The following is a 27,832-nucleotide window of genomic DNA, read 5'->3' as shown; positions in this document are numbered from 1 at the left end:
AAACCAACACATGGTAAGATAAAATAATAAATAAAAACACAAAAAACTGTTAGATTTGGGGTCAAGAATGGCACCCAAATAGTATTAATAACTTTATTGTTCAAATAACTGTGATTTTTAAAATTTTTTTCTGATACTTTTTCTGAAAATACAGGTTAGCGTAATGCAGTGGTGTAATAAATAATCTACTCTTGCACTAGATATTGCCATTTCCTGTGGTCAATAACACTTAAGAAAAATATAAGAGCTATCTTATTTTTGAATGACACGCAATATATTTGTTGTATTTCTTTCAGACAACATTTGCAGAAGTTGATGGTTTCTTGAAGTCATTTAGTGCCGGCCGATGCTTTGCATTGCAATGCTACAAAATCAAATGTACTATTAATTTTTTTTTCTCAGACATGGAACTACTAAGAGGTAATTCAGTGCCTTCTACGATACATTCAAAGTTGGGCATGGGCTATAACTTCACATATTAGGTTTTGCTGCTGGATGCTTTACCAGTTGATAAATTTAACGCAAATAAAGGCAAACCTGGTTTACACAAGAAATATATATATATATATATATATATATATTTTCTAAACATGCCAGTGCTATATTAATGCAGCAAAAATTGAAAAATAAAATCAGCAAAGTCTTGATGTTATGTCTATATGGTACATATGAGAAGATTTGGAAATAGGATATTTTATGAATTATTACATGAGTATCATGTAGATGTAATCTAAATCTTGCTTAAAGGAGTGTTGCCAAATCTCCTGATGTAGGTTTTCAGAGATAAACAGAAAATGTTTGATTTTTTCTCTCATTTTTTTTCTCATTTCCTATAATCACAGCAAGTAAGGAAGTTAGGAAACATGGATTCTGTCATGATTCTGCAAGTGTTACCTGTACACTTGTAATAACAGTAGTTATCATCATCCTTATCATAATCATCTCTAAAAGCACAACCTACGCTCTTTGGAAAATACAATAATAGATTAAAACATTCTTGGTTCTCATATTTCAACATAAAAAGTGAATTTACAAAGTCATTAATAAATATTCAATAATATTTCAAAGAAAGCAAATTCAATGATTATGAAACAGTTTTCTAGTTGTCAAATTTTATGTATATAAATTGTAATGTTTTATAAAATGTACAAGAAAATAGTCATGTACAGGCATAAATCTTTCTGAAAGCAATTAATAACACACAAAAGCATTAGAAATTTTATATATATTTAGCAAATATTCCTCTCATAGAAACGTATTTAAATGTAATACTTATAGATATATATAGACATATAACAGCAAGATTTATTCAATGCAGTGCTATTTGAATAATGAAAAAAAATAAATCACTTAAATATTAAAGGTGGAAAACAAGATGAATAAATTATTCACCGATTCATTCATCAGATCTACAAATATTCCATTTGTGTCCCACTAAAAGACAAGCACTGTGCACTCTCCTGGGAGTAAAGGAATAAAGAAGATGGACATCGGTCAGCACCTGTCCTCTTGATATTTTCAAGCTATCTTAGGAGAAATACATCATACCAAAAATTATGGTACAAGTAGTTGTCTACTCTAAAGGAAATATGAAGATTTATAGATATGGAACAGGGGAACTTGAGCTATTCTATGAGTCCGTAAGTGTTTCACTGAATCAATGCAGGTAAGCACAGGTCCTAGAGATTTTTGTCCGGTGATGGAGGAAGGATATGGGAGAAACAGATGGAACATAAAAAAGGGCATGCTCAGAGGCCATAGGTAAGACAGCCACATGTGTGGGGAAGAATTTAAAGTAAGCATGGCTCAAAAACACATTTCAAAAAATGTGTCATTAACAAGTGCTGTTTCTAAATAAGAGACAAGGAAAATAAACACTGGGAAGAACCATTGTAAGGGATGTGAGAGAGTCTGGACTTTATATTAAGAGCAATGGGAAATTAATACAGGGCCTTAATAATGAGAATGACCTGTTAGTTTAACTGCAGGGAAGATTGGTATTGTATTAAAATTTAGCAAAACTAGAGTTGAAATAAAAGAAGATGGAAGGATCTAAAAGGTATGGTTACAAGTAGAACTGACATAATTTAGAGACTGACTGGATTAGAGAGGAGGCGACAGAGAGATGTTTTGTACCACTCAACTCCTAGGTTTTCAGTGAATGGTAGCGTCCTATACAAATATAGAGGCCACTGGAAGAAAAGCTAGTATGTGTGGAGAAATGACACATTCAATTTTTACAAGTTGATTTTGAGATACTTAATATACATAGAAAAACATAAACAAAAATATGTAAAGAAAAAGTTCAACAACATTATTCTCTTGGTAGTAAAATTGTAAGCAATTCTTTTAGTTTTTTCTGAGTTGTTCTGATAAACATATATGATTTGGTATTATAAAAAATCACTTTTTGAAAGGAAAAGATTTAATGATATATGAAAATATATATGAACTAGAGAATTGCCTTAAGATATTGGTTGGAAGATGGCTTGATGTTCTTTTTGGTAAACATTTGAAAGTTTTCAAACAGTATTGCATACTCTCGTTGTTCTAGCTTCTCTTAAAAACAATAGTAGTAAAGTTAGATTTAATTATCTGGCCCATGACATTAAGCCAGCATTACAGGAGATTAAATATATGTATACATTCTTGTTCTTACTACGCTATGTTGCAGCAAGCAGTACAAAGAAGAATTGGAGGATTGCATAAAGAAGACTCTGATGTCAGTATACAAAGAATATTGATGCATGTGATATCTATGAAGTGAACTGGTACATTTGTTTCTTCTATTACGACTAATCAAAGTGTTAGGTGATTTAAAATTATGTCAACACAAAGGAAAATCTGGCAGGGGATTTATTCCTGCATATATTATATATTTATAACATTTCTTGATATTTCTTGCAATCTTAAAAATAAAACACATCAATGTTTTGGGTCAAATATTCAACACAACATAATGTTAACTATTTTCCATGAATTTAAACTGTCAGTTAAGGAATTTAAATCACCCAGCTGTTTTATATACCCTTTATAAATTCTTACATATAAAGCATGAACTGGTATTTACGAGGATTAAATGAATTAATACATATGAAATACTGGAAACAGTGTTTGGCACACTGTAAGTATTCTACATAGCTTGTAAAAAAGACATAACTACATAGCGTATAGCACTGTTTGTCATTACTACATATATTGTGAATATTTGGAACTGTAATATTATGGTGGGATTAAAGAAGTTTTTTGAAAGAGACTCTTTTGAAAAACGATGTTTGTTCATATTCTGGTGTGGTTTCAAGGTAGCCGTATCTTAATTCATGATTGTAGATTTTCTCTGTAAGCAAGTATTGGAATAATGACAGAGAGATCATTCTCATTCCATGCTTATGGAACCTTTTTCTGAATATGAATTCAATTGTATTTTTCTCCAGGTGAATGCTTAATTATACTATTATAATGAAAGAAAGAGTTGGTAAGTTTACTTTAGTTCAATGTCTACAGAAAATGTTGCAAATAACTTGGGAAATGTGAAAGTTGACAAAACAGAAAGGAAGTAGCGAAGGGATAAAGAAAACAAAAATCTGTTTAATAACTTTATCCAAAACTATTCAATTTTCTATAAATTTGTATATCTTCACAATCTAAATCTTACAAATAAGCTTCAATCAAGATTTAGGAGGAGCAACGTAAGAGGAAGAGTGTTTCATACAGAGAAGTCCCTACTCAGTAGAACTTATATCGGAAGTAAAAACTCTCTGTTTAAAAACAGATCTTACATTCAAATTCCTTTTGCAGTGGGAAGAACTCACTACCTCCATTTAAACAAGGAGCCTCCTTAAGCTAATGGATGACAGTAAGCTTTCTGAAATAGTGCTGCTTCTTTATGCTGCACAGCCCTGGATCTTCTATGGTAGAACAGCTCTTTATGCCTTTAGTCCCAAATGTTTCTTGACTTGTAGAGCCCTGTACACATTCAATATATATAGTTCACTATTTTCTTTTTTAAGAACCTCGTACAATAGTTATCATGACTGTTATGCATCAAATTGTGCCCCCCCAAAAAAAAGATATGTTGAAGCTCTAACTCCACGTACCTAAGATAGTGAACTTATCTGGAAATAGGTGGTCATTTTTAATGTAATTATTTTAGTCAAGATATGCTCATATTGGAATAGAGTTGCCTCTAATCTGACATAAGTGGCTTTTTTTTTTTGGGTGAGGAAGATTAGCTCTGAGCTAACACCCGTTGCCAATCCTCTTCTTTTTGTTGAGGAAGACTGGCCCTGGCCTAACATCCGTGCCCATCTTCCTCTACTTTATATGGGACGCCACCACAGCATGGCTTGACAAGCGATGTGTTGGTCCGCACCCAGGATTCAAACCTGCGAATCCCAGGCCACGGAAGCGGAGCGCACGAACCTAACCACTATACCACCAGGCTGACCACTCTTTTGATATTTTTCAACCTTTAAAAAATATACATATCAAGAGAAGTCAAGATGGCGGTGTAAGCAGACTCTGAACTCACCTCCTCCCACAGACACAGCAAATTTACAACTACTTGTGGAAAAATTACCCCTGAGACAGAACGGCAAGCTGGATAAGAGGAACTCCTGCAACAAAGGACAATCCTAATTGAGGTGGAAGAGGCAGAAACTCCCTTCTGGAGAGAAAAAACACCGCCTTCACCAGCCACCAGCTTCACGGCCTTCCGGGAGCAGCCCACAGGTCCACAGCCTCCCTGGAGGTGCGGGGCCCTGAGCCGGGAGCACCCCCGCTGTAGGCACTTTGTGGACCCAGCACAATCGAGACATGTGGCATAATATGTGACTTTGCCTGCTACTAAAACATTGGGGAGTACCCCCAGAAAAGCTGGTTCACAAAGAAATTAAAACTGGCTCTTAAAGGGCCTACGCGCAAACTCACCCGTTTCAGAAAGCAACCGAAAATCACCAGAAAGAAAGGTGCACAGTGCTTTGGTGAAAAGAGACTCACCTGATAGGCTCTGAGTGCATTGCAGTGAGAGGTGAGACCTCTCCAGGGACTAGGACATTGGCGGTGGCCATTGTTGTGGCCTGGTGTGGGTGTGCTGACACAGATGCCATTGGTGTTCTCCCTGGGGCCTGCTATCCCAGGCTCTGCCCCACCCACTAGAGCACCGATTTAATCCAGCTCAGCCAGGGCAGGCAGCCCACCCTAGAGAATGGCCCCACCCAACAACAAGCCCTCAGGGAACTTGGGGGCTTGCATAGATTGGTGACTGGATTCTGTGCAGCCTGGCAACTGAGCCGACTTCAGTGGGGCAGGGCGTGCACAAGGAGCAGGTGGAGAGTGTGGGGCGGTGGTGGAGTGTGTGGGGCTTCTGCCGTGGAGAGATTGGGTTGACTTCAGGAGGTCAGGGTGCGCACACGGGGTCAGGACTGTGTTGACTATGTGTGTGGACCTGTGGGTGGCAGGGCTTGTCAGCTGCAGAAGACTTGTGCTTCTCAAAGACCCACATAGGGGGTTTGCCCCACATTCCAAAGCCTGAAACCCTTGGGTGCTCCCAAGCCTGAGGCCAGCCCCACCCAGCTGCAATCCTCAGACAGCTGACAAGAGAACTAAAGGCTGGAGGCTTATAGCAATTGTAAGCCCCTGAGCCTAACAACCTGCCATACTGGGGGCCTACTCACTTAATAGAAAAACTGCAACAGGAATGTGTTAATAGAACTTACAGCCAACTGTGCTGGGGCTCCGCACACCTGATAAAGACACTGAAGGGCCCACAACAACTACAAGCAGCTGAGCATTACAACAGCTGCCCAGGAGCATAACTCGGCCTCCCTGGGTGCCTACAGGGAGAGCAAACAGGCCACAACAGAAGGACACACGTAACCCACATAGGGGTCACCCCTGGAACATTGAGAACTGAGGGAAGCACACTGCAGGACTCCTAAGGCATCACTTATATAAGATCACCTATCCAAGAGCAACAGACGTAGCTGACCTACCTAATACGTAGACACAAGCACAGGGAAAGAGGCAAAATGAGGAGGCAAAGGAATACATTCCAAGTAAGGGAACAGGACAAAACCCCAGAAAAAGAACTAAGTGAAACAGAAATGAGCAACCTACCCGACAGAGAGTTCAAACTAAGAGTGTTAAGGATGCTCACTGATCTGGGGAGAAGAATAGATGAACTCAGTGAGAATGTCAACAAAGAAATGGAAGATATAAAAAAGAACCAATTAGATATGAAGAATACAATACTGGAAATGAAAAATTCACTAGAGGGACTCAAAAGCAGTCTAAGGGACCTCTGGGACAACATCAAGCACACTAACATCCGTGTTATAGGTGTCCCAGAAGGAGAAGAGCAAGACAAAGGGGCAGAGAATCTATTTCAAGAAATAATAGATGAAAACTCCCCTAACTTAAGGAAGGAAACAGACACGCAGGTACAGGAAACACAGAGAGCAGAAAACAAGATAAACCCAAAGAGGCCCACACCAAGACACATCATAATGAAAATGTCCACAATTAAAGATAAAGAGAGAATCGTAAAAGCCGCAAGAGAAAAACAAGTTACATACAAAGGAAACCCCATAAGGCTATCAGCTGACTTCTCAGTGGAAACCTTACAGGCTAGAAGAGAGTGGCACCATATATTTAAAGTGCTAAAAGGAAAAAACTTACAGCCAAGAATACTCTACCCAGCAAGGTTATCATTCAAAATGGAAGGAGAGATCAAAAATTTCCCAGACAAGCAAAATTACGGGAGTTTTTCACCAAGAAAGCGGTGCTACAAAAGGGACTGATTTAAGGGGAAAAGAGAAGACCTCAAATAGGAAAAGTTATCTATTTCCATGATAAAAGGGTAATGGATACAAATACACAAAAAAGAGGTTAGATACGATATCAGAAACATAAAATGAGGGAGGAGGGGAGTTAAAGAGTAGAGCTTTGAGAGAGAGTTCAAACTAAAGTGACCATCAATTCTGTATAGAAAGAGAAAGGAACAGAGAAGGACTGCTAAAACACTGAGAAAAAAACAGTTAAAAAATGGCAGTAAGTACATACTTATCAATAGCTACCATAAACATCAACGGACTAAATGCTCCAATTAAAAGGCATAGGGTGGCTGATTGGATAAAACAACAAGACCCATATATATGCTGCATACAAGAGACACACTTCAGACCTAAAGACACTCACAAACTGAAAGTGAAGGGATGGAAAAAGATACTCCACGCGAATGGCAATGAAAAGAAAGCTGGAGTAGCAGTACTCATATGAGACAAAATAGAATTTAAAACAAAAACTGTAAAAAGAGACAAAGAAGGGCATTACATAATGATCAAGGGAACAATCCAACAAGAAGATATAACACTTGTAAATATCTATGAACCCAATGTAGGTGCACCTAACTATATACAGCAATTATTAACAGACATAAAAACAGAAATAGACAGTAACACAATAATAGTAGGGGACTTTAACACGCCACTTACACCAATGGATAGACCATCCAAACAGAAGATCAATAAGGAAACATTGTCCTTAAACGACACACTAGAACAGATGGACCTAGTAGATATATTCCATATATCCATATATATCCATATAGTAGAACATTCCATCCAAAAACGGAAGAATACACGTTCTTTTCAAATGCACATGGAACATTCTCCAGGATTGATCACACATTAGGCCACAAAACAAGTCTCCATAAATTTAAGAAGATTGAAATAATACCAAGCATCTTTTCTGACCACAATGGTATGAAACTAGAAATCAACTATAGGAAGAAAATCAGAAAAGACACAAATATGTGGAGATTAAACAAAATGCTACTGAACAACGATTGGATCAACAAAGAAATCAAAGGAGAAATCAAAAAATACCTGGAGACAAATTAAAATGAAAATACAAGATGCCAGAATTTATGGGATACAGCAAAAGCAGTTCTAAGAGGGAAGTTTATAGCAATACAGACCTATCTCAACAAACAAGAAAAATCTCAAATACACAACCTAACAATGCACCTAAAGGAACTGGAAAAAGAAGAACAAACAAAGCCCAAAATCAGTAGAAGAAGGGAAATAATAAAAATCAGAGCAGAAATAAATGAAATAGAGACTAAAAAAACAACATAAAAAATTAATATAACCATGACCTGGTTCTTTGAAAAGATAAACAAAATTGACAAACCTTTAGCTAGTCTCACTAAGAAGAAAAAGAGAGAAGGCTCAAATAAGTAAAATCAGAAATGAAAGAGGAGAAATTACAACAGACACCTCAGAAATACAAAAGATTATAAGAGAATAATATGAAAAGCTATATCCAAACAAATTCAACAATGTGGAAGAAATGGATGAATTCTTAGAATCATACAACCTTCCAAAACTGGATCAAGAAGAGATAGAGAATTTGAATAGACCAATCACCAGTAAGGAGATCGAAACAGTAATCAAAAACCTCCCCAAAAATAAAAGTCCAGGACCAGACGGCTTCCCTGGGGAATTCTACCAAACATTCAAAGAAGACTTAATACCTATCTTCAAACTCTTCCAAAAAATTGAGGAGGGGGGGAAGCCCCCTAACTCAATCTACAAAGCTGACATTACCCTGATACCAAAACCAGACAAGGACAAAACAAAAAAAGAAAATTACAGGCCAATATCACTGAAGAACATCGATGCAAAAATCCTCAACAAAATATTAGCAAATGGCATACAACAATACGTTAAAAAGATTATACACCATGATCAAGTGGGATTTATTCCAGGGATGCAGGGATGGTTCAACATTTGCAACTCAATCAACGTAATACACCACATTAATAAAATGAAGAATAAAAATCACATGATCATCTCAATAGATGCAGAGAAAGCATTTGACAAGATACAGCATCCATTTATGATAAAAACTCTGAATAAAATGGGTATAGAAGGAAAGTACCTCAACATAACAAAGGCCATATATGACAAACCCACCGCTAATATCATCCTCAATGGTGAAAGACAGAAAGCTATCCCTCTAAGAACGGGAACCAGACAAGGATGCCCACTGTCACCACTCCTATTTAACATAGTACTGGAAGTCCTAGCCAGAGCCATCAGGCAAGAAAAAGAAATAAAAGGGATTCAAATTCGAAAGGAAGAAGCGAAAATCTCACTATTTGTAGATGACATGATTTTATATATAGAAAACCCTAAAGAATCCATCAAAAAACTTTTGGAAGTAATAAACAAATATGGTAAAGTTGCAGGATACAAAATCAACATACAAAAATCAGTTGCATGTCTATACACTAACAACGAAGTAGCAGCAAGAGAAATTAAGAATACAATCCCATTTACAATTGCAACAAAAAGAATAAAATACCTAGGAATAAACTTAACCAAAGAGATGAAAGATCTGTACACCAAAAACTATAAAACATTGCTGAACGAAATTGAAGAAGACACAAAGAAATGGAAAGATATTCCGTGCTCTTGGATTGGAAGAATTAACGTAGTTAAGATGTCCATACTTCCTAAAGCAATCTATAGATTCAATGCAATCCCTATCAAAGTTCCAACAACAGTTTTCACAGAAATAGAACAAAGAATCCTAAATTATTATGTAACAATAAAAGACACCAAATAGCTAAAGGAATCCTGAGAAAAAAGAACAAAGCTGGAGGTATCACACTCCCTGATTTCAAAATATACTGCAAAGCTATAATAAACAAAACAGCATGGTACTAGCACAAAAACAGACACACAGATCAATGGAATAGAATTGAAATCCAGAAATAAACCCACACATCTATGGACAGTTAATCTTCGACAAAGGAGCCAAGAACATACAATGGAGAAAGAAATTCTCTTCAACAAATGGTGTTGGGAAAACTGGATAGCCACATGCAAAAAAATGAATGTAGACCCTTACCTTACACCATACACAAAAATTAACTCAAAATGGATTAAACACTTGAATGTAAGACCTGAAACTATGAAACTTCTCGAAGAAAACATAGGAAGTATGCTGTTTGACATCAGTCTTAGCAACACATTTTCAAGCACCATGTCTGACCGGGCAAGAGAAACAATAGAAAAAATAAACAAATGGGACTACATCAAACTAAAAAGCTTCTGCACGCAAAGGAAACCATCAACAAAATGAAAAGACAAACTAACAATTGGGAGAAGATGTTTGCAAACCATACATCAGATAAGGGGTTAATCTCCAAAATATATAAAGAATTCATGCATCTCAACAACAAAAAAACTAACAACCCAATTAAAAAATGGGCAAAAGACCCGAACAGACATTTCTCCAAAGAAGATATACAGATGGCCAACAGACACATGAAAAGATGTTCAAAATCATTAACTATCAGGGAAATGCAAATCAAAACTACAATGAGATATCACCTCATGCCCTTCAGAATGGCTATAATTAACAGGACATGAAACAACAAGTGTGGGAGAGGATGTGGAGAGAAGGGAACTCTCATACACTGCTGGTGGGAGTGCAAACTGGTGCAGCCACTATGGAAAACAGTATGGAGATTCCTCAAAAAATTAACAATAGAACTACCATACAATCCAGCTATTCCACAGCCGGGTATTTATCCAAAGAACTTGAAAACACCAATTTGTAAAGATACATGCACCCCTGTGTTCATTGCAACGTTATTCACAATAGCCAAGATTGGAAGCAACCTAAGTGCCCATCGAGGGACGAATGGATAAGGAAGATGTGGTATCTATACACAATGGTATACTACTCAGCCATAAGAAACGATGAAATACAGCCATTTGTGACAACATGGATAGACATTGAGGGTATTATGCAAAGTGAAATAAGAGGGAGAAGGTCAAATACTGTATGATTTCCCTCATTAAGTAGTAGATAGTAACAACAACAAACAAACACATAGAGACAGAGATTGGATTGGTGGTTACCAGAGGGGAAGGGGGGAGGGAGGAGGGTGAAAGGGATAATTCGGCACAAGTTTGTGGTGATGGGTTGTAATTAGTATTGGGGTGGTGAACATGATGTAATCTATGCAGAAATAGAAGTATAATGATGTACACCTGAAATTTATACAATGTTATAAAGCAATGTTACTGCAATAAACAAAAAATTTAAAAAATATATATATATATAAATATCATTTTTAAGTTGTGGGTCAGATAAAAACAGATGACAGCCCAGAGAGGTTAATATAATGGCCTAAAGAAATTGTCAGCTAAAGTCATTGAGCTAAAGATACATCAGTATCTCTATCTACGTATGTAGATGTTTCTTTATATATATATGTGGTACAATTATTTGCTCATTCCTTTTCTCCTTTCCTACATATTAATGTGTTCTGTAGGCAGCCACTTCATAGTCTGATATTAAGTTACTTTAGTTTGATTCTAGATTCTATTCCATCCCATTATGAATTTGACCCTAATTAACTTTCTTAAATGCATTGGATTTCAAGAACAGCTTCCTTGAAAATGACGCTACAGTGCTAGTCAAGTGATAAAGTAATATCACTTCATAAAGCTATTTATAGAAATGGCCCTTGAATAGTAAAAGCTTCCAATCACTTGGAACTTAGACAAACATTGTAATACGAATGTTACTTATCTTGACTTACAAAAAAGATAAGTTTAAAGACAAAATAGCAAGCTGCCTTTTGAATAGTGTTCCTAGATAATATTATGGTAAAACTATAACATAAAAAGAATATAACTGAAAGGGGCCTTCAAAAAAATCAAAGGATTTTAAATTTAGCAAATTCTACATATACTTACTTGAAATTGGTAGAGTATTCCCATTCTAAGACTTGCTGATTCTACTGCAAACAAATTTAGAATATATGTAGAGATGTGTTTATTTTATATTTATATATATTTTTCAGTACCAATTTTCTGTATGTTGAAAATTTGACACACTATAATTCAGAAGGTCCTAATTAAAAAGAAATCTTTTATTCAAAAGTCATCTAAGGCACTACTTAGAAGAAGAATTGAAAGTATTTGAAATTAAATTGTTTTGTTTGCCCACAGTCGACAAGGTACAGGTTGTAGAGCTAATAAGGGGTTTTTATTGAAAAAATACATGTCAAATTTCTGTTAAAAAGGCCACCCTATAAAGTTGTAATTACTACTCTTATTCTTTAAGTAGAGCAACAGTTAGGGAATGGTTTAAATAAACAAAGGTACATATGCCAAACGTAAATCTTAGTACATGAATACTTGGGCCACTGTTTTCCTCAGTGGAATTGAAATCAAAATGAGAATAGCTTGACCAAATGCAAAGAAAATGATTTAATTTGACAGAATATTTTAAATCTTGCCATTAAATAAAAAATATTTTCTGGTTTTCATATTATACAGTCTTCTAGGAAAATAAGAACAAAAAATTAAAAATATATTATTTGATATTAAACTGAACATTCCCAAAATGACTTTTGAGATACAAATCTATGTATTTGCTTCTTGCAAACATGAAAGTAATACTATGTATGTTGATGACTGAAAAACTGACAAATAGAGAGGATCTTTAAAAAATTAAGTTACCCATAAATTCAACTCACAGAGATAAGCATTGTTAAATTAATGGCAGTATTTCTTGACAACATCCTATGTTACTAAATATTTTTCTACTGTATGTTCATGACTGGTTGTTTCTATTATATGGATAACCCAGGATTTATACCTATTTTGGATGCTAAGTTTGTTGCCAGTGTTTTATTGCCACAAATAATTCTGTTATGATCATACATGTTGTAAGTCTTTGGGCACTCTAGGGTTAGTTCCTAGAAGTGGAATTAAAGATAGAAGAGTAGAAAAATATTGCTAAATAATCTTCCAGAAGAAAGGCTCCCAATTTACCCTCAAGAATGTCCTATTAAAAGTAAACTTGCATGTTAGAAAAAGAATCATAGAAAGGATAAAATAATCAATTATGTTTACACCACCATAAAATATCTGTGGTTTCAGTTATATTTCTGAATGCATTTTTCTATAGCTATCAATTTTATATGCAGTTAAAATACACAAGCAATTGTGAATCCTACTTTTTTAATTTTTTTGTTGGTTTGTAATCAATTTGCTATGTTGCCAAAATGTCTTCACATTTATTATGGGTACATAATTATCCATAAAGTAGATATGCCATTTCTCTAAAGGAGGAAACTTAGGTCATTTCTAATTTTCCATTATTATAAACAATCTGGCCCCTCTGTTTGTATAAATTTTTTAAAAATTCATTTCTTAATAATAAATTCCGCTGAATGAGACACTGCCTCATAATATATGAGCAATTTAAATGGATTTTCATGGTAGTGGTGGGACTGCCAAAGTGTCATACAAATTTCAATACCAATTAAGACTAAATTCATGTTCCAGTTTTCAAATGGTCTCCCACCAGCTTTGGAATTTATGTAGCATAGGAGTAAATATCCAAAACCTTGGAGCCAGACTGTCTGGTTAAAATACCAGCTCCTACCATTTTATAGCTGATGAATATTAGAAAAATTCCTGAACTTTTTTGTGTCTTGGGTTCCTTATCTGTAAAATGTTTAATATTTTCCACTTCATAGTGTTTTGGGTGCACTAAATGAATTAATTTATTTAAAGTAGTCAGAACAGAACTTCGTACATAGAGATCAAAAATATACTCATTGATAAATATTATTATACTTTACTAAGTATAAATTGGTGCTAATTTATTTTTAATCAATATATATTGAGGCTTTGGAAGTTGTGATAAATCATAGAGAATCAAAACATTAGTTGTAAAAAAAAGGCAGATATTTGTAGTTCTTGTCACAGTTTCCTAGTCACCACATTAGCTCCTTCTTTTTGTAACATTTTGTGAATGAGTATTCATCATCAAGATACAAAAATGGTAACATTCACTGCATTGATATTAATTGTCTTTATTTTACCTTAAAATTATTTTATTCTTTATCATGGATAAATAGTAAGGATAATGTAAATAAAACAAACTTAAACATTAGAATTATGCTTATATAATTATTTGAAAAATCTAAGCATAATATGTGATATTTAATAACAAAATCTAAGATAGAATATTAAATGTGTCTTCGCATTTGGTCAAAAGGTTCTTGTTTTGATTTAAATTCCAGAAAGAAAAATGGCGGCCTCATTTCCAAATCTAATATATGCTAGAAGTCAAATTTTCAGAATTGCAAAGCTAATCTGTATTATATTATTGTCCTGACTCTTCTCCCTTTGATCACTGGTGCATTACTTATTAGAATTCTCATTCATTTACATCATTCATAGTTTAGTTTTTCTAGTCTATTTTAAGAATAACAACAAACAAATCAAAGTTTCTCTAGACATTCAGATTTAATAATTGACATTTAATTTCAAACATTTCTTAAAGCAGTTCTGAGAAGGCTTGTGATGTATGTCTATGATACTGGAAATATACTTTATCTATGAGTATTTATGTTCCTTCTGTTTCTCTGGGGGTTTACTAGATTAGGGAATATGGTCAAATCAATTCTAGTTCTATATTGCTTCAAATTAAACCCCTTTTATTTTCACAGAATTTTTTTAAAGTACATGAATATGCCTTGATGTTTGTTTTTGACTGATAATAATACATGTGGTTTGATGAGTTTGTTAAATTGCAAATCTTAGGACTTCCTCTACCCTGAGGAATTTAGTTCTGGAATTACTTTTTTCATCAAGTCTCCATCAGCACTTCCTTTCATGAGGAAATTCATTCACATCTTGGATCTCTGACATATACTAATAAAGTAGGTCCTCTTGAAGTAATTTATTTTATTATTTAATTTTCTCTATCCTGGAATGTCTTGATAGTTTATTGGCTCAGTCATTTCATACTTTGTTGTACAAGTTTATTTTAATTGCAACAATTTTATCTTATTATCTACTATTGTTTTCATTGTGTATTAGTAAATGTTTAATTCAAATCCAATCCTTGCCTGTTACAGAATATGCCTTTTACATTTTAAAATCAATGACAGATTTTAACTGACATTTAATCCTTTTTTGTAATATTAGAGATATCCCATTTTGGGAGTTGATATGTCTTCATTCTTTACCTAAATGCTTTATTGTATTTGGTGTAGAAAACACTGTTATATTTCCTTTTTTTAACACTTTGGAGATTTATGACTCTTGCTTCCATTTAACTTCTTGTTTATTAATATTACAAAATATTGTATTTGTTTACAATTATTTAAAAACTGTTTCTTGAAATATAAGGAGAGAATGCCTTTGAACTCCTATTCAGCCTTCTGTTCTTAAAATTCCTGTATATATAAATGTCAAAAAAAAAATTGTAGTTCATTTTACAATAAATGCATACTCATGGTCAAATACAAATAGTGCATTAAAATCAAAAGGAAAAAGCATAAATTTCCTTTTTTGACCAGATTCACATTTCCATTCCAGAATACTAATATTTACCTGCAGTTAGACTATTGAATCTACCATGAGTTGGTTCTCATGAAATCTGATTCTTTTACTCACTAACCTACAGAAACATTTTTCCCAAACCACATGTTAATTTTAGAAATATCATAGTGAAAATTTACTTGACCCTTGATACTGTTAAGTATATCAAGTTGATGTTAAACACGATGTCTTCTTTTAAAATTTTTGCTAAAATGTGAACACCACAGATTCAATTCTCTTTTTGAAGTGATTCTCAGTTATACTCAGTGTTATATTAATTCTTTGTTAGGCACTAGGTGATAAAAACATAGAGCCTTTGCCCCATCCAATGTAGAAGCCTGGCACATCTCTAAATAAATTCTGGACATGAGGTAAGAGCCCTTGAAGAATGGCACAAACAGATAGACAGGCAGACAGACAGATACGTAGATAATATTAATGTAGAAAAATGAAGGGATCAATGCTGATACTTCGGTGATAATCACTTTTTCCTTGCCTTTAAATGTTCTTATTTTAGAAAAAGGCTTTAATTGACAAACTATATCTGTAAGCTCATTCTTTATTAATTTATTATTCCGTCTTTATAACTGAGAGGCAAATTATTTTTTGAAACCTCTGATTTTTCTCTTTCTTTTTGATTTTTTAGAAATTTGTAATAAGCAACTCTTAACTGACTACATTTTAAAAATGCACTAATAGGGGGTCCGGCCTGGTGGCGCAAGCGGTTAAGTGCACACGCTCCGCTGTGGGGCCCCGGGGTTCACCGGTTCGGATCCCGGGCGTGCACTGACACACTGCTTGGCAAGCGATGCTGCGGCGGCGTCCCATATAAAGTGGAGGAAGATGGGCACGGATGCTAGCCCAGGGCCAGTCTTCCTCAGCAAAAAAGAGGAGGATTGGCAGATGTTAGCATAGAGCTGATCTCCTCACAAAAAAAAAAAAAAAATGCACTAATAGGGTCTGGTCCGATGGCATAGCGGTTAAGTTCAGGGCACTGTACTTGGTGACCTGGGTTTGCCGGTATGGATCCTGGGTGTGGACGTACACCCAGGATCAGTACATCAGCTTGACGTACATGAAGCTATGCTGTGGAGGGGACTCACATACAAAATAGAGGAAAGATTGGCACAGATGTTAGCTCAGGGCCAATCTTCCTCAAGCGGGAAAAAAAACCCAACACACTAATACGCTAAGCACACTAAATATAGTAAATAGTAAGATGAAAACAAGTACTTACTACAGCACAAAGGTAGACTTGCCCTAGAAATTCAAAACAAAACTATGTATCATTTAGTGAAGCATGAATGATACTCCATGGGAGAAGGCATCACTTCATCTGGCTTATTTTTAGAAATATATAAAATACAACAGAGGCAAAAATATCTTTATAATATAAATTTCTATTAGTTCTGCCTTGCCAGTAAGTGACATGTTGGTATTATTACATGTCATGAGCACTAGAAAGCACAGAATTTACAAGAAAATCTCTTCCAATTTTCAAAAGCAGACACAGAAACTTAGAATAATTTTTTTAGAGTAATGTTGTAATTTTACCTGTAGTATAAAATTACCAGTTCTCAGAATATGGAATTCTAAAACTAATATTGAATTGATTTTTTTAGATTACCAGTGACCTAAACATTTCCCGAGCAATTGTAATTTGATCAAAGAAAACCAAAATATTTATTTACATTTGATTATAACAATTTGTCACCACACTATGTGGTCCAGAATTGAATCATAGCCTGTACATGTTGCCAAAAGATACTGTTTTACCACTTCCCACAAAGAATTATTAATGCCTTCTTTTTTCCCCCAAATCATCTCTTCCTTGCATTTCTTCTTGGGACAAGACAGAGTCAGCATCATGTGTCTGATATCAGGTTATTGTTTGTCCTTTCCTTTTAGTAAAATATTTCTAAAAATGATAAATTTGGGGCCTTAAACATGAGTGGTTCACATATCCTACTCAAGATTTATAATTTTTACAGTTTTTTATTTGCTCTTTTTTTTTTGCAGACACAGGATGATTTCTCTTTACAAGAAATAAATTCCAGGATCAAGGCCTCACTTACTCAACTGCATGAAAGCACTTAGCAGTACTTAAGAAGGCCGTGTCCCTGTGAGTAGAATATGAAACATTGATTGATTATAGCATTATTAAAAATTGAAACAGATAAGTACATATTAGAATAGGTAGAGTGAATTTATCTTATAGTAATATCAATAATAACCTTTTTATTTCATTCACCACTTTTGAAACTCTCTTTAAAAATATGAATGAGTAAAATCAGCTCTCCTTTGGCTATATGTTTGTCAAATGTTGGGTTATTGCATGGTCTCTAATTCTCAACTGCTAAATTTCCAAGAGTTTCAAGTCTAATATTTTTGAACAAATAATATCTTATTACTTGAAAGTTATTTATTGGATATAGAACAATGAAAAATCTATAATCCATTCTAAAGTATTTTACTATAATAACATGTTAAGCACATAATATAAAGGCTTAGGGATTGGCACTGGGAGAGTTAAGGAATAGTAAAACATGATCTCTTCTTACATGTAGAAATCTTACTCAAATAATAAATACATACTTGTACACTCAGACTGCAACAAACATGACTGCCCAAACAGAGGAGTGAATGTTTCTGGCTGGGAGAAATCTGGAACGTCTCCACAGAAGTTATGATATTTGAGATAAACCACTGATACATATTCTTGCTGCCTCACTTTCATCCAGGGATACTCTGGTTAAGAGTTATAATTATTTGTGCTTTTACATTTAGGTTACATGAGATTAGCTTTCATGATAATAAAGGTAGAGACCAAACGCCAAGCACACATATTAATAGACTTTGGGATGTACCTTTATATTAAAGATTTTAATCAACCTAAAGGACTAATGTAACCCTAACTCTTATCAGAGCCTGCAAAATTTCCTATTTCCCCTCCACCATTCTCCTGAACTTAATGCTGTGGAGTTGATTCTGACTCCTGGCGACCCTGTGTACAGCAGAGTGGAACCCTGTCCAGTCTCTTTGTGCCATCCTCTCACCTTCTGGCGCTATATCAGACAATGCTCCACTGCTATTCATAGGATTTTCATGGCCAATTTTTTCAGAAGTGGATGGCCAGGTCCTTCTTCACAGTCTGTCTTAGTCTGGAAGCTCTGCTGAAACCTGTCCACCATGAATGACCCTGCTGGTACTTCAAATACTGGTGGCATAGCTTTCAGCATCACAGCAACTCACAGCTGCCACAGTATGACAACTGACACATGGGGGGTGTGGTTCCCTGACCGGGAAATGAACTTGGGAGGCAATGAAAGCACTGAATCTTAACCACTAGATCACCAGGGCTGCTCTGCCTTAACTTGGTGGTAGACTAATCTCACCTAATCTTCCATTAGTACCCTCTATTGCCGATTAAACATCTTCATATTAGAAGCTCGCTTTCTCTCCTTTAGAAAGAACTCATCACTGGATTTAATAAATGTCTTCAGCACTATACCTTCTCTGCTATCAAAAAACAAACAAAACAAAATACAAAACAGACTTCTCACATTCTGCTTTTTCCTGAACCCCAGTATCTTTTTAGTTCCCCTCTGAGAACTTTTAATATTAGCAAAGTCTCTTGGTGCAGTTGCTCTACCATGTTGCTTCTATCTATAGCTCAGTCTTGAACTCCATCTATAGATAAATTTGGAAATCATATTTTTGTCACATGTTCTACAAAGTTAATTGAACACAAAATTTTGGTAATTCAAATTGATAAACTCTGTCAGTATTTATTGCTTATTAATAATTTTTTAATCTATGAAAAATTAATCTCATTTGATACAAATGAAGCAGATTTAAAACTAAGTGTCAAGGAAGTCCACGAATATATAAAGAACTACAAAGTCCCTGGAGACAAAAGTGGAATCATAAAGATATGTTACATTACTTCCAGATAACCCTGAACTCAGATAAAAAAATTAAGATTGACAGGAATAATAAGCATTCTATATGTCAGTATTTCAAATATATACTTAATTCAAAAGAACAGGTAGCTGCATGTGTGTATGCATCTGACATTTTATAAGAATAAGTAATTTACTGAAATATATTATATGGAAAAGATAAGAGAAACAAAAGAAGGATCATTGTTTATCTTACACTGTCACCTTTGTGACAATTAAACGTATGATTAATACATTGAATTCTAACATTTTACATTTTAAATAAAGCATTTAGAAGCGTGCACACTTTGTATTTTATGCTACTAATCAGGATGCAACATTTTAAAAGTACATCTTACTAAAAGACACTTACAGATATACTGCCTAATTCCTTAATTCCAATATTTGCATTGGTTATGTAGACCTGTTTTCTTACTTAAGCTAAAATTCAAAAATAACTAAAATTAATGTTGAGAGAGACAAACTATAGAGTAAGAAGGGATAGCTTTGACACTGACGATGTTTCTGTGGATATTTCAATGGCACAGATCAGAAAAGTTTTTGAGTAAGAAATTGAACAAAACCCGTTCAAAGAAGAAAGGACAAAGTTATTTCTAATAGCTCTTATGTTTTTATATATTTCAGTATCAAATTAAATTAGAAAATCACTATGAGAGTAGTCCTTAGTGACTAGTAGCTTAAAGAGATAACATTCTTTAACAATTCTGAGAATATGAAATTTTTCAGAAACATATGGCTCTCTCCTTTCACCATTATTTCCATTTCACATTAAATAAAACATGCTCAAATTATATAACTCACACACAATGATTTAATCTTGTTAATTAGTTAGGCCAAGGATTTTATTCTATAGAATAGTGTTGTAAGTAATATTAGGTGGAAAGACATTCCTTGGTTCCAAAATGTGTTTTTCTTGCCTAACAGTGTTGATATTTTATTCCTTTGCATGTGTTTTAAGAGTCATATTAATGAAATAAGAATTGTTATTGCCTTGTAAAATTAGTTAAGAAGACTATACACAGCTAAATACTCTTTGTTGCATGACTGAAAGAGCCTTTGGCATTAACTTGTGGATATCCTTGGTTTGTTTGCATGTTTACTTTTTACTGTGTTATCTACTTGAAATATTTCTGCTTTTCTGAGCAATATTCACCAGTACATGCAAAATTCAGGACAAAATAAAATGCAGTAACAAATACAGGCAACTAGTACTGACCACAAAATGTTCTCATCTCCTACTTTGTGCTGCTACGTCAGCCAAATTGATTGTTTCATGACCCACTGAACGTTCCTTGTAATTTCTCTTCTTTGGGTCAGGTGATATTTGGCCTTACGATATTCCTCTTGGAGGAACTTGTCTCTCCTTATATAAATCTTCCCCTACTGAACAGGTCATGTCAAATGTCACTGTTCATGAAGACTTCTTTTATAAAAACTATTTTTTAAAACCTGAAATTTTGTGACTCTTGTCCTATGTTTCTCACCATTCACTACCATGTGGTAATTCTCCAGTGTTTGAGTAGGCCAGCTAAGTATGAACTCTCATATTGCGCCATTTTCCACCACCCTGTTTTTCTACAGTCAGCAACCAGAGAATTTTGAATCATTCCTTAATGCTCCAAAATTTCTCCACACTCTTTAAATACTCACTTCATACTACACAGAGAAAATGAAAACCATCAAAATGGAACTCCCTACAGATCTACAAATCCATCTGTGTCCACACTCATTTTTTCATATGCTACTTCTTTAACTATTTTTATTCTTTATAAATTTTTAATGAACTTTATTAAAGAACCATTTTACCTTTTCCTTATGTCACTATATTCTCCTAAATTTCCTCTTCTTTATTCCCAAGCAATATTTGATTATTTATTAGTAACTTTTTTAAGCTTTGTAGACATCTTAGAAAATATAAATTAAGCATAAATAAGGAAAGTAAAATAAACCAGAGACAATTAAGTATTCTGAATATTTTGGATCTATCTTTCTAATCCATTTTTTACACAGACAAACAGGTAGGCATATTTTTTTAAACTATTAATATATCATAAACACTTTCTATGTGTTGATTAAAAAACAAGACAACTGGCCCAAAATGGAGTTGTTTATGTTAGTCTCCATGTCGCCAAACTGAGACTTAACTTAATTACAGTTTCAGCTCTCCCTGAAATGCAATCTTAAATCAGTCAATTGGGAATTGCCTGAGCAACACTAGTTAGGTAATCTGCCTGAAAGACCCCTCTGATCCTCTAAAGGAAAATAACCTTGCAATAACCAACCTGCTTTTTTGCCTGATAACGTCCTTGTTCCCACTACTTTCTGCCTGTAAAAGTCTTTCATTTTGTACAGCTCCTTGGAGCTCCTTTCTATCCTCTAGATTGGATGAGGCTTCATTTGAATGGATTTTTGCTCAAATAAACTCTTAAAATTTTTAATATACCTCACTTTGTCTTTTAACAGGGTCTATATATGTTTTTATGATATAGATTGTTGTAGTCTACCTGTCCTCACTAATTCCCACCTCCGTTTTTCTAGAATATTTCTTGATCAATTATTTTTTCTCATTTTAGCTCCTTGATCTCCTTTTCTTTATTGACTTCTCTCCCTATGTCCCAAGAATTTTCAACATAAAACGAAACAAATAAATATCCTCTTCCTTTTGATTTTCTCTTACATCTCTATCCTTTCTCTCATTACTATATTTCTTCCAAGGGCTTTCTACATGCTTTGAAATGCCTTCTTCACATCTTGTTAATTCTCAGTAGACTTAAACATAGTTTCTATTGCCTACAGTTCCTGTGAAAATGCTCTTTTAAATCTCACCGCAGACCTCAGTTTGAAAATATAATTATTTTTTTATCCATTTTTATGTTTTTTGGTCATCTAGAGCATTCCGTGCACTGGCCATCATTTTCTCCTTGAAACTACATCATTAACCATTACTTAGGGTTCTCCAGAGAAAAATGGCCAATAAATACATAGATAGATTTATAAGTGATAGATTGATATAGAGATCCTTGTCAATCGATAGAGATCTGATCTATCTTATCTATCTATCTATCTATCTATCTATCTATCTATCTATCTATCTATCATCTATCTATCTATGCCTAAAGAGAGAGAGATTTATTTTAACTAATTGGTTCACATGATTGTGGAGGTAGACAAATCAGAAATATGTGGTGTGGGCTGGCAGCTAGAAATTCATGTAAGAGTTGATGTTGCAGTCTTGAGTGTGAGATCCACAGGGCAGATCAGCCAGGCTGAAACTCTGACAAGTTTTCTATGTCGCAGTATTGAGGCATAATTCCTTCTTCTGAGGTTCAAGAAACCTCAGTCTTGACTCTTAAGACTTTCAATTGATTGGATGAGGCCCACAAATATTATGGAGGGTAATCTGCTTTATTTAAAGTCTACTGATTGTAAAGGTTAATCACATCTAAAAAATAGCTTCACAGCAACATGTAGACGGGTGTTTGACCAAACAATTGATTACCATAGTCTAGCCAAGTTGACAGATAAAATTAATCATCACAGCCGCTAATAGCTTTTCTCTTCTACCTCTATGCATCTCTAACTTTTTCATTGGTTCTGTTTCCTATTTTTTCTCTTTAATACTCTTATCAATTTGTCCCTATTTCTTCCTTTTATTTTTACCCTAATTGCTATCTCTAGAAAAATCTTCTGCTCACATTATTTCAAATATCAACATGCAAATAGCTCACACACCTGTTTTTCCAACTATAGTTAGTTCCTTAAAATTCATATGAACTAAAATTTAACTGAATATTGGAAAGATCTATGTGGGTGTTCCACAAACCCTCATGAGATGAATAATGCTAAATCATGTAATCCTATTATAATTAAGCAATATCCTACTGTTTTTCCTGGTCCTAGCAACTTAAAGGACGGATTTGAAAATGTAATTCTTTACATAAAATCTTTCAATCATTTTCTTTTACCTTTAGGATAATAGTTGATTGTTGATTAAAGACTCGTTACCACTTGTCCTCAGTCTACTTTCAGTTACACCTCCAGACCTTCCTGTAAGAAGCCTCATTCCCAGAATTCTCTGTGTAATTTTGGGTATTGCTCCTTTACCCAAGCTACTTGGTACATTACTCATTCAAAAAGTATTGTTGAGCAAATACCAAGTGCTACTTACTTTGTGGTTTCCCTACCATCTTGCCCATTAATAGGTTTAGTTACACAGCCTAATACACACCCAGTTCTAAAACAGAAGTAAAGACCAACTTGAGATCAGTAAGTGCTGAAATCTATAATATTTAGATATCTGTAGAGATGTTTTTTGTAATGTTAGATAATATGAAGTGGTTAATAGTGAAGAAGGTGTGACTAAAGTCTGCTCTTTTTTTTCTTTTTCCATATAAAATACTAGTCTGAGAAATGCCGGTCTGAGATTTAGTGAGGCAGAAAACAGCAAAATGTTTAGCTTACATGTCACACAAATTAATGGCTTTATGTCCCTGTCTGAACATGAAATAAATTACAGTCTGAGTTCAACCGCAGGGGATTCCGCCCATTGAGTTAATTAAGATTAACCAATTCTCAAAAGTCAGAGGTCACAAGTCAGAAGAGTAAAATACATTTTAAACAGTTGTGTCAGAAAATCTTCACCACGTATGTTAAATTAAGATTTTCAAATCAATTAACTGAGTAAAGAAATATTACAGAGTAAAAAACACAAAAATAGAGAAAGCTAACTTAATAAATCCTAATAAATATATGAACACTGGTGTCACAAATGAAAAAATACATATTTCACCTAATAATAAATTTTTCACATTATTTTTACTAATTTTGCTAGAAATTGTTCAAGATAAAATCCATTCAGTTTATATTAGGTATAATTATTGCATTTCATATGTTTTTTTTTTTTAAATCTCACTGAGGTAATTTACCACAGTGAATTCATTAGCAAAAATGTTATGTTAACTTTCTGGATTTTGTTATTTAGATTTTTGGTAATATGTTTAGGATGTATAATTTGTTTTTATTTTTTATTTCTTTTCTCATTCAATGATATCTCGTTAAATGTTCTGTTTTAGGCCTAATGCAGTAGGTCAAGCTATTCAACTTCTTGTTGCTATACGCCTAACACCTTCATCCCACCTCAAAGGAGGAAGTAGGATGATATGAACATGTTTAGGAAGTCATATTTATCATTAGTCATCACTGGAAGGAACGTAGTCTCTCTGTTGGGATCTCTCTCAAACCTCTCTTTTTTGGCTTTGTTAGGATTTCTTTGTATACACATAGTCTCAACTTTCATGTTTATGTGGTAGGTCAAGCTCTGTGCTTTTCTCCTAGCATTAAGGAACCTATATGAGAAGAGAACACAGCAGAAAGAAGCAGTACACAGTCACCTACACTAAGCAAAAAGAGCCCTAAAACTCCATATGGTGGTAGTCAGCAGAACCAGAATTTGCATATGGTTTAAGGCAAAACAACATAGTAATGTACATGTGAGTATATTCTTCCGTGTGTCTTTAATTTATTGAATGGCCAAGTAAAATACATGCATTGTATTGAAATATATTATCCCAATTTTGGAGAATTAAATATACGGGCTAATGAAATATTACACTTAAGTCACAGCAAAAATATTCAAATATTTTGCCATACAAAATCATATTAAATTTTAACCATGAAGCCATTAACATTATACTTGTAAATTTATATGTCCTTGTGCAACTGAGTCTGTTTTATGATTATTTACCTGCTTCTAGTTGGAAAAAATATAAAAAATTAAACCAATCCTAAATTTCAATAATTTGGACAAATAATTTTTACTTATGAAATGATTACAATTCAGATGCAAAGCAGAGTTACATTATTAATGTTTATTTCCTCCTTTTTAAACGTTTATTCCCATTTTGAATACAAAGTTATTCAGTGACTAATTTAAATTGATTGGAATATTTATATGATGCACATTTTTAACTCTGCTCCTCCTTCTCCAATTTATAAATACTACAATGAAATAGATATTCAATATATACCTCGTGTGTAATTGACCAATGCAAAGAGTACAATCTTAAGATTGTCTTTTGGAAAAAATATGGAGATTTTTATAGTACAAATAAATGGTATAATATAATCATTGGGAATTTCTTGCTGCAGAAGAAATATTACTTCTTTTATACAGATGGCCAACAGACACATGAAAAGATGTTCAAAATCACTAACTATGAGGGAAATGCAAATCAAAACTACAATGAGATATCACCTCACGCCTGTCAGAATGGCTATAATTAACAAGACAGGAAACAACATGTGTTGGAGAGGATGTGGAGAGAAGGGAACTCTCATACACTGCTGGTGGGAGTGCAAACTGGTGCAGCCACTATGGAAAACAGTATGGAGAGTCCTCAAAAAAGCAAGGATAGAACTACCATATGATCCAGCTATTCCACTGTTGGGTATTTATCCAAAGAACTTGAAAACACCAATTTGCAAAGGTACATGCACCCCTGTGTTCATTGCAGCGTTATTCACAATAGCCAAGACTTGGAAGCAACCTAAGTGCCCATCAAGGGACGAATGGATAAAGAAGCTGTGGTATATATACACAATGGAATACTACTCAGCCATAAGAAACGATGAAATCCAGCCATTTGTGACAACATGGATGGACATTGAGGGTATAATGCAAAGTGAAATAAGTCAGAGGGAGAAGGTCAAATACCGCATGATTTCCTTCATTAAGTAGTAGATAATAACAACAATAAACAAACACATAGGGACAGAGATTGGATTGGTGGTTACCAGAGGGGAAGGGAGGAGGGAGGAGGGTGAAAGGGATAATTCGGTACATGTGTGTGGTGATGGGTTGTAATTAGTATTTTGGTGGTGAACATGATGTAATCTATGCAGAAATAGAAGTACAATGATGTACACCAGAAATTTTTACAATGTTATAAACCAATAAAGAAAAAAGAAATATTACTTCTTTTAAAAGAAGATTTTATGTCTTTCTTCTCCAAATGGTATGAGACAGAAAAGAGAATGAACAGGTTAGGTAGATTTATTTGTTTTATGGTTGATCTAGCTTGATGAATTTTCAGTGAGACTGGAGAGTAAATGAGAAATTTAGATACTTTATTTCAAAACATCCTGTTTTCCTCCCGGGAATATTTACAAGAGCACTATATTGATTGTATCTTCCTACAGAGTGTTAGGACAGATTCACAGCGACTAGTTTTCTCTTTAATAGAATCTACTTTACTTGACCCTTTGAACTTTTTTTGGATTAAGGTAGTTAATAATCGAACTATGAAATTTCTTTTGTTAAAGCATTAAAATTATAGAAACTAGTCTCAATGCTGAGGATTGTTTTAAAATCTTCTTGTGCTCTCTTACTTCTTTATAAGATAAATAAAACTGCAGTACTTTCCACCAGACTTAAAAATTGGTACAGAAGTTCTCACTGGGCATGGTACAAAAAAGCCAAAAGTGATTTCCCTTAGTAATTCAGTAACATAATATAATTTTTTAACATCGTGCTATATCCTAGGAAACATCTCTAACCTTGTCCGATCTTGGGCCAACATCTCAGAGCAGGTGCAATGGTGATTCTTCTTTTTACTTCCACTCTGGGTCTAGAAGCACTTTTTATGCTTCTTCAATTGTGGTTTCTCTACCTGTTCTCCTTTTATTCCTTCCAGTCTCCTTCAAAAAATCATTTCGTCAGTCATCTATCCACCAGCCATCCTTCATATCTGTATTGTCTCATTTTCTACCATTTCTATTACTTTTGCCCAAAAAAATGTCATAATCTCATTCTTGACACTACTTTTTTAAATTCATGCACACTTCAAGTTATATTTTTACTCAAACTTGTTCTTTTCTTTAATTGTTTAACTTCTTAAAAGGTGGCCATGCTCTCTATTTTTTACCATTTTCTCACATCCATTTCAATCATAATTCCTTGCCATTTGCTTTTGAATCCACTATGCTAATAAAACTACATTTTCTTAGATCACAAGCATCTCATAAATCCCTCTTTCCCTTGATCTCTCCATAGTATTTGAAAGTAAAAAAATCAATGACATCTTCAATTTATATTCTTTTTTCTTTTTGACATCCTTAAAAATAGACACTCTAGATTATCCTCAGTCTTTAGCTGCTTTCCTTCTTCCTTCCCTCCTTCTCTCACTTCTTCCCTCTGTTCCTTCTCTTTTCCTTTTAACTCTATAGTCTCTCCCTCTAAAATCCCATTATTTCTATGGCTTATCACCTTTATAAAAGCAGCTCTCACATCTACATGTCCAGCGCTGACTTATTTTCCGATCTCTACTCCCATAAATAGCTATGAGACATTTAGTTTAGATATCCTGTCATCATCTCAAAATCATAGTAAATTTGAACTTATCATTTCCCTGTGACATGACCGGTCCTTCATCACGTCTTTTCTTC

This window comes from Diceros bicornis, chromosome 11 (genome assembly GCF_020826845.1).
Source record: "Diceros bicornis minor isolate mBicDic1 chromosome 11, mDicBic1.mat.cur, whole genome shotgun sequence".
In the NCBI taxonomy this organism is placed as follows: domain Eukaryota; kingdom Metazoa; phylum Chordata; class Mammalia; order Perissodactyla; family Rhinocerotidae; genus Diceros; species Diceros bicornis.
The sequence above is the reverse complement of the archived record's forward strand: the minus strand, read 5'-3'. Positions refer to the sequence as shown.